Consider the following 17,323-nt stretch of genomic DNA (forward strand, 5'->3'; position numbering starts at 1 on the left):
CTGAGGAATGCTTCCCCAGAAACGCTAATGGAAAATGAATTCCATTATAGACTTTTCATTTCAGTGAAGCATCAGCCAAAAGGCAAGTAGTTAAGGAAATTATCGAAGAAAATGGCTTTAAGACAATTAATCTATTCACACTTTATTTTCATTTCTTTTCCAATTTGGTTACTCATTCAATAAAGATTTACTATATGTCTGGCGCTATTAGGTACTGGAATCAAAGCAGATGACTTTGATGCAGTTCCTGCTATTAACAGCAGACCGTCTTGTGAAAAAACAGAATTGTCTACTGATACTAATGATTTTATTTTATTTTTTTACGTTTATTTTTTTCTGAGAGGGGGGTAGGGGAGAGAGAGAGGCAGAGAGAGAAGGAGAGAGAATCCCAAGCGGGCTCTGCACTGTCAGTGTAGAGCCCAACATGGGGCTCAAAGTCACGAACTGTGAGATCATGACCTAAGCCGAAACCAAGGGCAGATGCTTAACTGACTGAGCCACCCAGGCGCCCCTATGATAATTATTTTAAAATGTGCTAAGGAAAGAGCCATTTGTTAATTCAGTGAACATTTATTGAAAGCCAGCCATGTCCCATTAGCAGGTGATACAAGACTAAAAAAGAGAAAGCATCCTTGTCTTTAAAGAGTATGAAGTCTGATGGCAGATAATCGTAAGAGCAATAATCACAATAATGACATTGAGCATTTTCTGGATGCCAGCAGTACAAGAAGCACTTAACGTGTACTAGCTGATTGATTCCTCCCAACAGCTTTATGCACTAAACGCTATTACCGGTCCTGTTTTCTAGATGAGAGAACTGAGAACAGGTAGGTCAAATAACTTGCCCAATGTCACACAGCTAACAGGTAGCGTAAACGATATTTAAAACTCAAGTTTTCTGGCTCCAACATATTATGCTTGTAAAGTTGCATCCAAAGAAGAGGGCAGAAGGTCTCCGGAAAGTCGTGGAAGGCTTCTCTGAAGATTAACCTTTGAAAGACCGTGTAGAACATAGCCTGGTGTACAGCATCACTTGGTGGAAAGGGAGAGATTATCACAGGCAGGTGGACAGAGGCCCCCGGGGAGGGTGCACAGGCAGTGGGAAATACCAGTGGTGGCCAGTGGGACTAAAACACCATGGAAGGTGAGGCAGGAGGGACGGGCTTCTTGGCTATGGTGACGAGATTTGTTTTCAATCTCGGAACAGTGGAAAGCCAATGGGTTGGCATGATTATGTACGAAGACCATTTGGACGCAGGGCAGAGTGGGTTGTGGAGGGTGGGCCGTGTGGATGTTGCATCTACCCAGTGAGAGATGATGGTGGTGTGTGCAAGGGTGATAACGGTGAAGTCAACAGTTGGCTAACCACCTACGAAGGAGTTTTCGTTGTACTTGAGTCTCTGTTAAGGGAAGACCCAACCGAGAAGTAACAGCCATACTGGGCACGAAAAGCAAGGGGTTGCCAGGCAGACAAGGAGGGTGACTAGCTGTTCTCTGAAGATGAAAGAGATAGACATTGACAGAGGAAATTTGGGTAATTGAACTGTCACAGTAAAACCAAACAAATGCTCTTAACAGCAGCATTTCCCTTGGTCAGCTGCGTCCAGCATATTTACAAAGATTCTCGTTCTCCGTATACCACAGTGGTACTCGATTATTTGTTATGGCCACCGGCAAACACTTTATTAAAACCCAATTTGAAGAAAGAGCAGACTTCCTCAGAAGGATGAACTAATATTCACACACCATAAATTTCTGGTGTAACTATAGCAGTTTAACTGACCATTTCAATCTTTGGGACAATCCTTTCACACCTGAATTTTTCATTGTTCTTTTTTACATTTAACAATTTCTTTAGGTCTTCTTGTCTTTCCAGAAAGCTAACGCTATCTAATCCCTTTAACTGTAGGGTCAAAACTTGGGACGTTTTCGATCACCTCAGTGCTAAAGTATAACCAAAACAGTGAAAAAGGTTGTAAATAGAAGGAGCCCAGGACTCTAACAACATTCGTGATTTGTCAGCTGCAATGGTAAGCCTGTATAGCCGTCCACGTTAATGGTGTAAAAGCACTTCCTCATTAAATTGCTTTAATGGTGAGGTGATGGCTCTCACATTTGGGTGCATTGTGGGAACACCTGTAGGGCTGGTGAGAACACAGATTGTGGTGCCTGTCCTAGTGTTTCTGGCTCTCTCAGTCTTAAGTTTGCAATTGCAAGGAGCTCTGGCTGATGCTGATGCTGCTAGCATAGAAACCACACTTTCAGAACGGCTAGTGGGAAGGGACGGTGGTCTTAAACACATGACGCTGAACAACAGGGAGGGTTGGAGGGAGAGCTGAGCTGGGCCACACAAATCACTTCTGTGGAAAGGAATGTCAGGCAAGATGGGTTTCGTCATTGCTGCACAAAGGGGCGCATTTGCCCTTTTACGGCAGGAGGCTTTGCTAGTAGAAGTTGGCCCACGTTCTTTTTTTTTTTTTTTTCAATTTATTTTTGGGAGAGAGACAGAGATGGAGTGTGAGTGGGGGAGGGGCAGAGAGAGAGGGAGACACGGCATCCGAAGCTGGCTCCAGGCTCCGAGCTATCAGCACAGAGCCCGACACGGGGCCTGAACCCACGAACCGTGAAATCACGACCTGAGCTGAAGTCGGAAGCTTAACCGACTGAGCCCCCAGGTGCCCCTGACCCACGTTCTTGGAGCGAGCATGCCTCTCACAATGATACACTTACACACGTTCTAAAAGAGACACGTTTGCGATTGATTTTTTTTTATGTACACAGTCTAAATAGTACGACAAAAGAAAGTGTGTTCAGGCATCACATCTCTTGCGCTGTCAGAGTTATTTTGGAAATTGTACTGTGCCAAGGCCAGTATAGTCCTTAAAAAACATACTTGAATGTAAAGATGGATTATCATATAATTAAGAGAAGTTGTTTCTTTCTTTCTTTTTTAAAGTTTTATTTATTTGTTTTGAGAGAGAGAGAGAGAGAGAGAGAGAGAGAGAGCAAGCGCATGCATGAGCAGGGGAGGGGCAGAGAGAGGGAGAGAATCCCAAGCAGGCTCCACAAATGCAGACCCCGATGTGGGGCTTGATCTCATGAACTGTGAGATTAAGACTTGAGCCGCAATCAAGAGTCTGATGCTTAACCGACCGAGCCACTGAGGTGCCCCTGAGAGAAGGTGTTTAAAGGCTTAGGAAGGAGGAGGAGAATGACACAGTATTTTCACAAATGAGTTAAATTCGATAATTGGTTTAAACTCTTATTTCCTTTCTTGTTAGCATGGTTAACGATCTCACCAGTTACCCCATGAATGTTCTCTTTCTGTTCCAGGATCAAATCCAATCCACGTGACCACACTGCATTTAGTTGTCTCGCCTCTCTAGTCTCCTCTGGTCTGTGACGGTTCTCATTATTTCTTTACTTCTCATGACCGTGACGGTTTGAAGAGTTCTGGCTGGGCATGCCGTAGAATGTCTCCACGCCAGATTTGTCTATATTTTTCTCAAGATTTGACTGGGGTTATGAGGTTTTGAAAAGAATACCACAGAGAAGAAATGACCTCATGACACCTCATAAGAGGAGGCATGATAGCAACAGGACATCACAGCATCATCTGCTCTTAGATTTATGCCTGTGCTTGTATAACTACAGATTGCTACAGTTGCTGATGGTAACTGGTAATACGTGGATCATAGTAAATGATTGAGCCAACTCCTGTTTCAGTGGTTGAAGGATGTCGGGGTGTAAGTCCTCAGGAAATCAGGTAGAACATTTTCTTCTTATAAATATTGCTATCATAGACCAAAATGTGATAAACATGTTCATAAAACTATGAATAAACAAGTAAAAAAAAAGCATACTTAAGCACAGAAATATTTTTATTTAAAATTTATTTTTAATATTTATTTATTTTTGAGAGAGAGACAGAGAGAGAGACAGAGCACGAGCAGGGGAGGGGCAGAGAGAGAGAGAGAGACAAGGAGACACAGAATCTGAAGCAGGCTCCAGGCTCTGAGCTGCCGGCACAGAGGCCGACGCAGAGCTCAAACTCACAAACCGTGAGATCGTGACCTGAGCTGAAGTCAGACACTTAACCGACTGAGCCACCCAGGCTCCCCGCGCACAGAAATATTTTTAGTTCTTAAAAAAAAATTTTGTTTTCGCACTAGAGACACATTTTGTAGTAAGGAACATAGGTTGTGATGCACAGGTACGTATAGTGACTATAGTTTGTGTGTGTGTGCCTATTTATGATAAAATGCTAGGGGAGAGAGTACACAAAATAAGTCGCTATGCATTTAATCTGTGTACCCAAGAGTGCACATTCCACAAGGTGCTTTTTACCAATACCTGGAGTAAATATATGGCAAGGGCAGTTTGCTGCCAGGTTTCTAACATTCATTATGAACTACATCATGAAATAATATCCTATTTTGCCAAATCAGTGTCTCCTGTGGTTATTAAGCTAGAGACTAGAATTGGAAAATCTCTGTAAGCGGCAGGCACTGTGACAGAAATATCAATGTAGTGGGTACCGGGAAACATGTATTTTCTATTAAAATGTGAAGCCCTTGAGCACGAAGAGAAAGATTTATATAGTGGAAAAGGGGAAAGAGATGAACTCTCGCAATATTCACTTGGAAATTGTCATTTAGGGCTTTTGGACTCCCTAAATACCATAAGCTTCTGCCTGGCAGGTTTTGAAAAACTAAGTTTGTGTGGCAGCACCTTTACTAGGTTGATAGATAGGGAACTTCAGGTAGCAAGGCTGAGGGCAGTGTTAGCCGGCTTGCGTGATGCACTATTAAAAGTCTGGAATAACATATGCAAAGTAAATGTCAGATTGCACGTCCAACTTGTGAATGTGAATGTGATTCAGGACTTCGGAGTCAGTTATACTCATGAAAATATACGGTCATCGACGAGTCTAGTGACCATAAAAATTCCTTTGGGGAAATAGGAAAATCTTGCGTTCACAAAACACCACACAGTACATCATCACGAAACAGGTACTTATTGAGACCTTGCCTTGTTCGAAACACTGTGTGTCACTGCAGAGGGCGCAAACGGTGTGTGAGAGAAAGAGTCCCCTCTGAAGGAGTGTCTATGTAAGAGCGTAGATGTCCGAACGGTCTTCTTGGACAAAGAAGTGGGAATAAGGTTCTGCCAACTGGGTCACATGAGACAGGGCTGGGTTAAGAGAAGAAAAAGCTTTGACTTTGAGATAGGGGCGGGAAATCAGTAATGTGCATTTCAAGGATTCAGCTTCTGGATTCCCTGTGAATGACTCTGTTTGTTGGAGAAAAAACTGGTTTCAGATAGAACCAGCTTAGACAACTCTGTAGATACATGACTGTGAGTCAGAAACCATGCAAAACAAGTGGCAGATATAGATTATGAAATCTAGAAGGTATAGATTATGAAATCTGTGTGGGGGGAGTAAAAGAAGGATAGAAGACAGAAGGATAAGGGAGAGAGAGAGAAGAGACAAAGAGGGAGAGAAAGAGAATGTCCAGATAGAGGCTTTTGCTTCATTTCAGGGGCCATAGTGTCAGAGAACCAATAATTTAAGTCCCCATCTTACTGAGTGGTCGGTGAGAAGCGATTAGTATTTGTAAGTAGCAAAGGGACATGAACAGATTTGTACTTTAGGGAGGTTGATCTGGCCACAGTTTTTAAAACAGAGTTTTGGCAGGTAGAGCACTAACATGTTTATGTGAGTGCTACATTCATTTTTATTCCCAAATAATATTCCATGGTATGGCTCTGCCGCATGTTGTTTTCACCAACTGATGGACATATGGGTCATTTACACAACACTGACAAATGTAAAAAATATATGGCATGTATTATATGTAATAATACATAATAAACAGTGCCTGATATATAGCCAACGTTAGAGGAAAATATAAAAGCACACAAAGAAGCAAATATTAAAACAAGTTTGAGTTTTCCAAAATATATTTTATGAGTTCTCCACAACGGACATGTTATGGGAGGAAATAAATATTTTGGTCTTCTCCAGGTAGGTTTCTCTGGTTCACGTGATGTTTATTTAGGTAGTAATCTGTGTTTCTAAATCAGCCACCTTCAAGACCTATAATGCTGCTGCAGAATGTAATAGTCATTTTTATCAACTTAATTATAGCTTTGGTTTCTTTTTGTTCATTGTGATTAATTTGCTGTGTTCAAATGACACATACAAATAAGCATATTTATTCAAAGCTCACAATTCACAATATATGAAAATTTGACCAAGCTTGTGCCACAATCATTATATATTAAGAAAGTGGCTAATCTTATCCCTATATAAGGCCAAGGCAGAATAAGCTTTCTAAAATCTCGTAATATCGTGGATAGAAATTAATTATTGTGGCATTATTTAGAAATTTCCATAATATTACACATCTTGAAAACAGAGATTTGGCTTGAGAAAAATAAAAATAAATACTAGAATCATGAGAAGTTTTACATGCCAAATATTAAATAAGTTGTACAAAGTTCTGGAAGGATCCATGTGTAATATATACATATATTAGTAAGGAGAAGTTAGAGGATTAATATCTGAGCACAGTCTTCGTAGCCATGATGAGAAGTATGTTTTCATCCACGTGACAAAAGCAGCCCATTCCTTAGTGGAGCTGGGCTGAGATATGTCAGCATTGCATATTTTCAGCACCTTCATTAAATGAACCCATTGCAAGCGGTCTTTTTCTCTAATCCAAGTGAAAAAAATGTCTTCCAATATCTTAGAGGTGTTCACTGGAACAGTCAAGAGATACTATTACCATAGAGACATTTAATTCGTTAAAGCAGGTCCAAAGTGCTCACACGAGCAAAATGTGGTTGGTAGTTATGTTTACTTGATGGAAATAAAAATACCTGCATGTATACTCGATATTAGAGCATTTATTCCACATTCAGACTTTTCATTAATGTAGTGTATATCTCGCTGTAGTGAGTGAAGCTTTATCTTTTCATGGGACTTAAGATTTCATCAGTTATTAATAATCATATTTCAGTAGTCAACCCTGTGTGGTATACAACATTAAAATAGTTTCTATTTCTTCGATTTCATCTCTCACACTTATTTATAAAAATATTGAAAAGGGAGATTTTTTTTAACTGCTGCGATTAACTTTTCTAGATGCCAGTGAAAACAACGAAATTATGCAAAAGTGCAGAGATTTAAGTTTTGTCTACCAAAAAACAAGTTTTAGACCTTAGGGGAGCTGTAAACATTAATAGGATGCATTTTCTGTCTTCTGTGAACTCATAATTAGAGTGGATATATATGGCTGGTGCCTATGACGTCAATCAACATAAAATATAAAAAGTGTAACATAGACGGGGCGCACCTGGGTGGTTCAGTTGGTTAAGCGACCCACTTCGGCTCAGGTCATGATCTCACGGTTCGTGGGTTCGAGCCCCGTGTTGGGCTCTGTGCTGACAGCTCAGAGCCTGGAGCCTGCTTCGGATTCTGTCTCTTCTCTCTGCCCCTCCCCCACTCACGCTCTGTCTCTTTCTCTCTCTTAAAAATAAACAAACATTAAAAAAAAAGTGTAACATAGAGACTGAAAGGCATATAATCAGAATGAAAGGAACGATGATTTCTGATTTGGGACTCAGGGATAGTCACAGAACTGTGGCATGTAAGTTGGGGTTTGATGGGTTGGTAGAATATCTTAAGTGAACAAAGGGGAAATAGCATTCATCCTGAGGAAATCGCAAGAGTAAAGCAGCTATGAAATTGTATCCCAGTATTCATCAGCAATTAATTTTCCGGTGGGACTGTTAGCTCTTTGTCACCTGCTGCACAAAAGAGAGCATGCCCGCAGTGTGTATTCGCAGAGGTGATGGAGAGGGGCTATCTAGGGTTTGAAATTTTGCTGTGTAACTAGAAGAACGTTGCAAGTGAATTGGAGAATGACTTGGATTGGCACATAGTCACGAGGCGAGGCGGCAGTCAGTTGCTAATCTCAGCAGCTGCAGGGGGCGGTGGGGCCCCCGAGAGGGGTGTCTTTGGAAAGGAAGGGGTGATTACACAGGAGGGCTGTGTGGCTTGGGAAGAAAACTTGCGTACGTGGCCCGTGTCTAGTTGAAAACACGCTCCTATTGTTGAAAGTGCTGCTATAGACATTGGGGTACAAGTGCCCCCGTGCATCAGCACTCCTGTATCCCTCGGGTAAATTCCTAGCAGTGCTATTGCTGGGTCATAGGGTAGATCTATTTTTAATTTTTTGCGGAACCTCCACACTTTTCCAGAGCAGCTGCACCAGTTTGCATTCCCACCAAGAGTGCAAGAGGTTCCCGTTTCTCCACATCCTTGCCAGCATCTATAGTCTCCTGATTTGTTCATTTTAGCCACTCTGACTAGTGTGAGGTGGTATCTGAGTGTGGTTTTGATTTGCATTTCCCTGATAAGGAGCGACATTGAGCATCTTTTCATGTGCCTGTTGGCCATCCGGATGTCTTCTTTAGAGAAGTGTCTATTCATGTTTTCTGCCCATTTCTTCACTGGATTACTTGTTTTTCGGGTGTGGAGTTTGGTGAGCTCTTTATAGATTTTGGATACTAGCCCTTTGTCTGATATGTCATTTGCAGATATCTTTTCCCATTCCATTGTTGATTGTTTTAGTTTTGTTGATTGTTTCCTTTGCAGTGCAGAAGCTTTTTATCTTCATGAGGTCCCAATAGTTCATTTTTGCTTTTAATTCCCTTGCCTTTGGGGATGTGTCAAGTAAGAAATTGCTGCGGCTGAGGTCAGAGAGGTTTTTTCCCGCTTTCTCCTCTAGGGTTTTGATGGGTTCCTGTCTCACGTTCAGGTCCTTTATCCATTTTGAGTTTGTTTTTGTGAATGGTGTAAGAAAGTGGTTTAGTTTCATCCTTCTGCATGTTGCTGTCCAGTTCTCCTAGCACCATTTGTTAAAGAGACTGTCTTTTTTCCATTGGATATTCTTTCCTGTGTTGTCAAAGATTAGCTGGCCATACTTTTGTGGGTCTAGTTCTGGGGTTTCTATTCTATTCCATCGGTCTATGTGTCTGTCTTTGTGCCAATACCATGCTGAATGGATAAAGAAGTTGTGGTTTATATGCACAATGGAATACTACGTCGCAATGAGAAAGAATGAAATATGGCCTTTTGTAGCAACGTGGATGGGACTTAAGAGTGTTATGCTAAGTGAAATAAGTCATACAGAGAAAGACAGATACCATATGTTTTCACTCTTATGTGGATCCTGAGAAACTTAACAGAAGTCCATGGGGGGAGGGGAAGAAAAAAAAAGTGGTTAGAGAGGTAGAGAGCCAAGGCATAAGAGACTCTTAAAAACTGAGAACAAACTGAGGGTTGATGGGGGGTGGGAGAGAGGGGAGGGTGGGTGATGGGCATTGAGGAGGGCACCTGTTGGGATGAGCACTGGGTGTTGTATGGAAACCGATTTGACAATAAATTTCATATTTAAAAAAAAAACACACTCCTAGGTTTTGTTAAGAAATTCATGGTCTGATTCACAGTGGTGTGAAGGAGTGGATGTGGGATTGGGGTTTTATTTTCTCTGCAAACTACACATTGAAGAGAAATGTGGAATACTGAATCCAGAAGCTTCTGGTCTGAAGCTCTGTGTTGACCTGGAAGTGGCTTCGCATGGTCTGGGCTCACATTCTCAGAGCGGATTGTTTCCTTCTCACTGGTGTGATTTTCACTGCAAACATGTACATGGTCTTTGATGTCAGGAAACAAGATTTCTTAGCCCCGGTCTTGATGTTAGTCAAGAAAAGCAGACTGATTAGTCACCTGTTTCCAGCCGTGGGAGTGGGTCTTAAATGGGACAATCTGGTCACAGAGCACTTAGATTTGGACCTGCCTTTTTAGGCGGCTCGACCTTATTCCCAGCTATGTCTCATATTATGAGCAGAAGCAGAGAGATAAATTTTAAGAGATTTAGGAAGTTATCTTCCAAATGCCTTTTCTCTTACTGCATTGTTTTCCACATTGTTCTCCTAATCTGTCCAAGGAGTACTTCTTAAATGTTTATTTATTTTTGAGAGAGAGAGAGAGAGAGAGAGAGAGAGAGAACGCACAAGGGGGAAGGGGCAGAAGGAGAGGAAGACACAAAATCTGAAGCAGGCTCCAGCTGTCAGCAAAGAGCCTGACGCAGGGCTTGAGCTCACAAACCACAAGATCGTGACCTGAGCCAAAGTCGGCTGCTTAATGGACTGAGCCACGCAGGTGCCCCCCAAGGAGTACTTTTTATCTGTGTATTGAGGATTCTGTCACAACTAGAAGTGAAAATGAAGATCGGCGAGACCTCTCCCTCTATCAGCTAAGCTTTCTTTTCTGATGAGTCAGGTGTCTTTCTAAGAACCTCTGCTCACCGTTGATGTTCACAGCAAGAGGATCTGTTGAAGCTAAAACAGTGCACTTGCATAGGAAGTCAGGAGAAAGAGAAAGACTGAAACAAGTCAAAGGTAGTAACAATCTTGGAAAAAATTTTAAACAACATAAGCGAAATTTATATTTTCTGGGGGGAAAAGCGTCGGGAGAGATTCCTTCAGTATCAAAAAGTCTAAATAAATCGCATAAGCATTTCATTATAAATATTTGCTGCAATCATTTACATGGTAGTCTTATAAAGTATTCCCTGTGGAATATATATCTGGGCCACAAAAGCACTTGGGTCCCATAGTACCTTTACAGATTAGCTATCATTATGGTCCCCTCGGATACATACACTACACGAGACCTGAAAAGAAAAAAAAAGCAACGTAATTTTCCTAAATAGCCTGGCTGAGGAAGGCCTAGAGCTCAGTAGATAATATTTGCTTCCTGTGTATAGTAACTGTTTGGAGAAGGAGCCGCGTTGAAATCGCTGTCTTTATTTATCATCGATAACATTTACTATTTTATCCCAATATGTAGGTAGGCAATGTGGTGTGGAAATAATAATATAAAATCTACAAGGGCTGCTTGATTTTTCTTTTTGCTGAAAATTAACGTTCATGTCTTTTGAAAATGTTCGTATCTTTGTTGGGATTTTTAGATGCCTGCGGATCCTTTATTTGAAGTGTTAAACCTTTTGTTTTTACCTCCTTGATACTTGATTTTTTGCCGAGTCAGCCAGGTGCAGAAATATCAGTCAATAACCCACCACATTGTATATTTATGCATGGTGATAGTTTGTATTCTGGGTGCACATTCGATTTTGAGAATTACACTTTGCCATAAAACAAAGTGCTTTATGAAGCTGAATAAGCTGACTCTCAGATCAATGAAATCATCATACTTTCATATTGAATATTTTATAACAACTTACAAAGAACTCACGAAGAGATTAATACTAGAAGAAACGAAATATCTTCATGTTTTATGTTTTTTGCAAGCATGTGTTACTATTAGGTATTTTAATAAGTGTCTACTGGCTGGATATTTAAAGTTTTAAATACATATGAGAAATCACAAAAATAGAAATAGGAGGAACCTGCCAAAAATTGTATTAACTTTGAAAAAGAATTACAGCGTGTCTGTTAGCAAAGCAATATGATTTATAAGAATGATTTTGAAAGAAAAGAAGTAAAGTAGCATCATGCGTGTGAGTCAGGAGGTTTTAAGCATGTGTTATTGATTCCTTGCATTTAAATTCTTGGGGTTAAAAGACTGCTAAAAAGCCTTTTTTATTTTCAATTACCTGTAGTTGGTTGGAGACACGTACAGAAAAGAAAATGCAGGCATTTCAGTTTCTTTGGAAATGATCCTAATGGTAGGTCAGAGATTAAGAAATGACTTTTGTAAGAAATATCCTTCCAGTGAATTTCAGATTTTTCTCATCTACTTGGTGTACTGAATCAACCTCACACAAAGGCATTCTTCTTTTCCTACGAGATGTCACATGTTGATACCATGCTTAATGATAAATGAACAATCCATTGCTTTATAAAACTCATGAAGTTATATATTGTTATCATTTAAAAGTTTTATGAAATCATAACACGAGATGGACACAATCCATAACCGACTTTGTAAAAAGATGATGTGCCCCGAGATTTATTACTCTTTTTTGGTTCTTTTCTAAAAGAATTTCCTTAATTTCATCTAGAATGTTTTAACATTTTAGTGTTTTAATGTTTTTACAAGTAGTAAAACACGTTATATCTATTTCATCTTCTCCCAAATTAAAAGGTCAGCCTGAAGCCACATCATCAGTGACTGCATTAAGGAAACACCTAAAGGCATAGAGAATTTTAAAGCTGTCAGTGACAGAACCTGGAGCACAGTGGAATATTTAGTATTAGAAACTAGGTCATTCCTGCACAAATCCGTGTACATTCCTTTTCTCTCTAGGTCACTTTGAGGTTTATATGCTCAGTTCAGAATACTTGCAGTCTGAAACTGTTATAAAAGGGTGAGCTTTCTGAATGTTTCTTTCTATATAATTCTACAAAATCTATTTAGAACATTGAATAACAGTAAAAATATATTTGAAGGCAGTCAATCTGTTTTCACTTTAAACCTCATTTTTAAATGACAGGTGTTGGGTCTAGCCCTTTTAATTTGGTACATGAAACATCTCCCATGATTTTATGATCAGCAGCCCTGTCCACGTCAGGGATCTGGGCCAGAAGAAGCCACAGGCAGTTAAACTGAAAATCCAGCGTCGACAGGAGTTAGAACTGTTAGCAATTCACGAAGAAGATGCTTGCAAAATATTTATCCAAGACTTCTGAAACTATAAAACTATGCTGAATTTGCATATAATTTGCTCCTGTGATCCAAATCTTGGGAGTTGATTGCACATAGGATTAAATAAAGTATACTATTTCTGAGGTCAGTGTGCATTTACTCATGGAATGTAATTTACAAATATGGAAACCGTGCATTTCTTTTTTCCCTGCATGGAAATAAAGGGTCAGGAGAAGGTGGATAGACACTGCAGTCTGTTATAGGTTTGCCCAACTCCTTCTCCTCAGTAAGAATAAAAGAGCCCCTGGGAGGATGGAGAATAAGCATGTTTATTTTGTAATTATCAAGGAATGAAAGTACCTTGGACATCTGAAATATTACCTATACCTGTGCCAGAGAGCCTGCAAGTGAAGCTTGTTTGGAACTGTCAGTGCTAGTGACACTGATAGGTTTGGGGGAAATCGATGGCGACATGTTGCACATTTAAGAAGATTGTGTGTAATATATAAGATCAGTAGAGGCAACATAAGAGTGCAGCAATATTCTTCCATGGTGACAAAGAAATTGGTTGAGTTCAGCACGTGTGTATTGGTACCCCCTGCATGGTGGGTTTGTGACGGGCTAAGACGGACCATTGCTTTCTTCGGGGAGCTCACCTGCCAGCGGGGGGGTCATTCCACTGTAGATCCCCAAGGCTGCACGGTGGGACCATATGAGATGAGTTTATACTGGGTAAAGATTGAGAAAGCTTCTTTGAGAAAGGAAATGGCCTTTAAGCCCCACTGAAGAAGGAGGACATGCAAAGAATGAGGATAGAACCGGAGTGTTTTTGCTCCTGCTTTCCCTCACTGGAGCAGTGCCTTGGGCTTAACTGATGCAGAAGACGTTTTTCCAATGAATGACCGAGGAGCATGCCGGACAGGAGGTGGGCGCATGCGAGGTCTTGAAGACACGGAGAAGAACCATGAGATGCGGAGGGGTGGGGGTGGGGGGGTGGGGGGGGGACAGGAAGCAGGGCTGTATTTTAGTCTGTGCTGTGTTTGGCATCAGTGGACGTCTTACCATGGGGGATTCGCATGATTGCATTTCTGCTTTGGAAAGATAATCCCGGGAAACTACAGGAGAGAACAGAAACTGTGACAGGTTGAGTGGAGAGTGGACAGCACTTGGTGATGCATCATGACGGGGGAACACTCCGTGACACTACCAGTTTTATGATGTGGGCAATCCCCCGAGATTGGAAGCGGGGTGATGAACCGGCTCACTTTGAGAATAAAGGAAGAATAAGGAAATATTAGATGTTACCCTCTGTCCAAATCAGTGATCCAGGAGGAAGGAGTGACCATCATGGGGGGCATGCTGTGTTCGTTTTGCAGAAAAGCTGGTGTGGTAAACTAGAGAAGACTCCATTACTCAGGGCAAGTATCTTGCCCTTCTGTCTTTGCTCAGATTGGTGGCTCCTGGAGTGTTAGTTTGAGGTTTTCCTTGGGGTCTGTAGCCCTAGCCATGCACTTAGAGTAGCTTTTTTATAATTAAGGGCAAAGGAGATCGAAAGACTATGGCCTGGGAAACCCCAACCAGTTTGGAAAGCTTAGTGCCATTCTGGGTCTAGAAGAGCGAAACTTGTGCTGATGTGAGCTCTGAAAGCCAAGAATGTTACTCAGTAATTATACGCTCTGGTCCAATAATGAGATGAATGGGTAGGTGAGCCCCTCCTTAAAGGAAAACAGATCATTTCCTGCCTAAATTGTTCCATCTACTTACCGTCTGTGGGTGTCCACTCCCACTCAGAAAACAGAAACAGAGCCACTGGAGGTGTCTAGCTGATCTTGTGGCAGTGCAGCATGCTGTGACGGCTCACAGAGGAGACAAGCAAAGAAAAGATGTTCTACAGGACTCACAGAAGGTGTGACAGAGGTGAAGAAACATTTAGGGTCGGTGGGGAAAAAAACTGAGCCAACACTCGACGTACCTACAAGCCCTCCTTTATCTCAATTATTTGCACAGACCACCACATCCCAGGTACCTGTCTGTGCCCTTGGCTCATTCTCTCTCCCTCTCTGCTAGGACCAAAGGCATAACGCCCTGAGTCACAATCTGAGATAGAGGTATGGCTGTGTTGTATTTGAAATGCTTTTCTCTGGTGAATGCTTCCATCCAGCTGGAGCAGAACTAACGCCATCGTTCACCATTGTTCTCACATCAGCAAGGCTGGAAACTTCAAGCTTTCACCCCTCCCTGGCTATTTCCTCTTTATTCCAAAGTTCTCAGCCTTAGTTCAGATCCTTATTACGTGGCATAGGATATATTTTATATATATCCTATATATATTTATATAAGGATATATTTTATAAATAGTATGGTTTTGGTATTATTTGCAAATCTTGTGTTTCTTTTAGTCATCTGTAGTATATACAGATAAAATAGATGCAGCCTATGAAAGAAAAATTGAAAATATCCCAGAGGCATGCGTTGGGAAGCCTGCTAATGTTGTCATTTCTACCTGTGGTAATATGAAATTTTTCTGGGATATCTGTACAGCATACTAATTTGTAACCTGCTAAGTGAAAAATACATTTTCTCCAATGAAAGAAAAAGGGACAGTCTTACAAATTGAAACAAAACAATTATAAAAATTGTGACACCAAAGTTTTGAAACCTATATTGATTTTTGATACAAGTGTCTTTTCTTTATCTGTGAGTGGAGCCATCCAGCAAATAATTCCTTGATAATAGATTGAAATACCTTGCCAGTGAAGAGCTTTTCCTATTCAGGCATTTGCATGAGATACATTTCATGCAAATTTCCTTTTGCAATTTTTTTTTTTAATTTCTAAAACACATTCCCACCTAAAAACTTAAGCAAACGAGATGGGTCCTCAAACCGCTGATACACAAATAGTGATAGAATTCAGGCAATGGAATGTGCAAAAGACAGAGAGTAATTCACAATCATTTCATTCAGCCAGCACAGTGCAGGGTGTGTGCTGGGAAAGAGGAAGGAGGCGCACAACCAGGGAGTCTATGTGTATGCATATATTCACGACCAATTTTAGAGAGCTGAGTAGACTTGGTTCACCCTTGTGAAACATTTTTGAAATTGTTCTCTATCAGTGTTAATTAGGATATGAAATTAAAATCTGTTCACATCCAACTGAATATTATGTTAGCAATATAGGGCACACATTTAGTTGGCCCTGACAGGATTTTAATTTCTGCAGTCAGTTTCTAGAAAAACTTGTAAGGAATGGAACGCACTGATCTATAATTTCTATCGACAGCTGCCAAGGTCCTGCCCAAACCATCTGTCTTGTTATTATTACCTTTTATTGGATTTTTCTTGGAGTTCCTTGTACACGAGGGAAGAATGGTACCTGAGCATCACCTAGGACGGCATTGTAATCGCACCTCCTTAGTAATTGTTCATCTATTCAGGACCTTGCTTGCAAATATTTTACAACAAATTGAGATCATCTTGGTACAGTTGATCTGCTCTTCGGAAATGTCTCGGAACTGTGTCACTGCTGTGCTTTGTACGCATGGGTACCTGGGAAAGAAAATTAGCTACGGAGGCAGTGGAGAATAATTGTAATGAAATAATTACATTCAGTCATCTAGAATCTCCAGATTTCTGTGACAGCAAATGACATTGTAGTGTAAATGCTTCTCTAACAAATATCTTACTATTATGATCCATACTGTACCTTTAATTTTTTTATCAATGTGTAGACAAGACTGGAGGACAGTCAAGACATATGAGGACAAGCGGTATTTAAGGGCATTTAAATAGTTTAACTGACAAATTGTACAGAGCCTGTAGCAAAAGAAATGATGCAAACCAATTCCCTTGAAATGTGATTGGGGAGCTGGAGTAATATAGAATCGATTTGTGGCATAAAAGCTATTTCTAGAACAACCCCAAAGATCTAGAGTTTATTATTTTAGAGAAAGAGCAAAGTATTCTAACTCAGTCCAAGTGATACTGAGAGAAAGGCTTGAGTGTTCTGTCGTTTGTAATTTAGAAATTACTTTGACTGTTTTTAAACTCATTTTATGTAATTGAACGAATGCAAGCCATGACAGAGCTTCTAGAAAAACAATATGAATAACAACAATAGGACGCTAAACTAATTAAAGAAGATTTTGTAAAAAATGTCAAATTTGAGAGTGAAGTATCTTCAGCTTCCTACTTCATTTCAGCGTTAGTTATCTTGCCCCCAAAAGTTAGGCAATGTCTACCTCCAAACTTCGGCTGTACTCTACTGTCTTTTTCTTTTCTTTCTCTTTTCCTTGCTTTCTCGGTCCTAAACTCCAGTCAAGCAACAAATATTAATGATAGGCCTTTAAGGGTGACGATTGTAAAAGAAGTTGTTAGATACAGCTTGGTTCTTCAAAATATTTATTAAGCCCCATCTTCCCTCTGTCTGCCTCCCCCCCCCCGCCTCCCCCTCCCTTCCTCCCCTCCCCCTTCCTTCCTCTCCCTCTATTTTCTTCCAGCTCCCTCTCCCCTCTCTGCCTCTTCCTCCTTCCCTCCTCCTCCCTTTTCTTTCTCCTTCCCTCTTTTTCCTTTTTTACTCTCCCTTGCTCCCTGTGTGTTTCTTCTTCAGCTGATGTGGATTTTCTCCTCTCTCTTACAATTAG

The 17,323-nt window shown here is 40.7% G+C and overlaps 1 pseudogene; it reads left to right on the forward strand.

The window, feature by feature from the left end:
* Positions 1–17,323, forward strand: part of LOC109263957 (PIH1 domain-containing protein 2-like) — a 93,943-nt pseudogene that overhangs the window by 43,370 nt on the left and 33,250 nt on the right.

The sequence above is a fragment of the Panthera pardus genome, unplaced genomic scaffold, assembly GCF_024362965.1.
Source record: "Panthera pardus isolate Hobbes unplaced genomic scaffold, ASM2436296v1 HiC_scaffold_1, whole genome shotgun sequence".
In the NCBI taxonomy this organism is placed as follows: domain Eukaryota; kingdom Metazoa; phylum Chordata; class Mammalia; order Carnivora; family Felidae; genus Panthera; species Panthera pardus.